At 41.2% G+C, this 1,301-nt stretch overlaps 1 protein-coding gene across 1 annotated transcript in view; it reads right to left on the bottom strand.

The window, feature by feature from the left end:
• LOC144065032 (uncharacterized) overlaps positions 1-597 on the bottom strand; it is a 5,521-nt gene extending 4,924 nt beyond the window's left edge. The window contains exon 1 of the mRNA XM_077587977.1: positions 1-597. This exon is cut by the window's left edge and continues 342 nt beyond it. The gene's annotated coding sequence lies outside the window, so the exon portion shown is untranslated.
• Positions 598-1,301: the final 704 nt, after the last annotated feature.

Here is a 1,301-nt window from a genome sequence, read left to right as displayed (position 1 = left end):
ATGATGTGACGTTATATGAAGCACATATTCTTTGATCTGTCTATGTTGATGCAATGTCATCATTTTATGACATCTGCCTTCGACGAACTCACAGTCGAGCCTCAAACTGAACCGCAGCCTGCGGTGGGCTAAATTGTATCTCGGGGCAGGCGATGGGGCTTGTGGTCAGTATGAAGGACGTTGACGAGTTGGTCGAGGGGCACCAAAACGAACTCTCAACGGAGCAGGAGTTAATGCAACGCCGGCAATACACGAGGAATTCAACGAGAAGGCGGCTGAGGAAGGAAGCAGACACCATTCCAACAGCATAAAGCAGAAAAAACTGGGGAGAAACGAACTTTCCGACTACGTGGAAAAAACATCCTGAAAAAGTGTTAACGAGTCGTGCGATAACCGACTTTGATGACGTTTGTTTTGTGTATTTGAGAAACATTATTATAAGTCGTCAAAGGCAATTGTCTTTAGAATCTAAAGTTTAGATCCATTTTTCTCAAAACGTCTGTCAACAAGCACTGCCGAAGGGGAACTTAAATCCAAACTGGTAAGAAGCACGATTAGAACTAAAGAAAGCATAAATCGTTAATAAAAAAGATTAAAAGTTCAATGTAATCTTGTTTTGAATTGTTAATGTTATTAGATTTGTGTTCATGTTTGATGCTCTCTGCCTCTGTTGTCTAACATTAGCTTCCTGGCAAATGAATAGATTTTGCATGTTTATTCATTTTAATGGCTTATTAAATAATTTTATGATCATTTTCTGTCACTTTTGTGTGTCTTCACACTATTCCTACAAAAGTGGGACACTGATGATTTTTTAAGGGTTTATTCAGGGGTGCTCACACTTTTTTGCTTCAAGATCTACTTTTCAAATAGCCAACCTCCTGCAACACTTTCAAGTAGACAACCTCCCAGGGGTATCGGCACAGAGGTTGGAGGGAGGGCAGTTGAGACGTGTCTGGTTATGAGCAGGGGGCGCATTTAGACGTCTAAAATGTTCCCCAAAGTGGACGGAGAGTAGACCAATCAGTGGGTGAGCCTTTTGTTTGCACTAAAATCAAGATTCTGTAGATGCGCTGTATGTCATTGATGGGTTGACTGTCTGGTTACATTGCTTGCTGACGCACTATATTTATATAGTGAAAAGGCGGGCGTGACTGACGCATGTGCGCATAAAGCATGACAATATCAGCAATCGTGCATTAGAGCCAAAATGGGTAAGATGAGATTGGTTTCACAACAACAAAAACAACGTAGTATCAAACCTATAAAAAGTGATAGGGCGCAGTCTCATTTGTGGGTAT

The sequence above is a fragment of the Stigmatopora argus genome, chromosome 2 (genome assembly GCF_051989625.1).
Source record: "Stigmatopora argus isolate UIUO_Sarg chromosome 2, RoL_Sarg_1.0, whole genome shotgun sequence".
Taxonomy (NCBI): Eukaryota; Metazoa; Chordata; class Actinopteri; order Syngnathiformes; family Syngnathidae; genus Stigmatopora; species Stigmatopora argus.
Note: the sequence above shows the minus strand (reverse complement) of the source record. Positions and strands in the feature narration are given on the sequence as shown.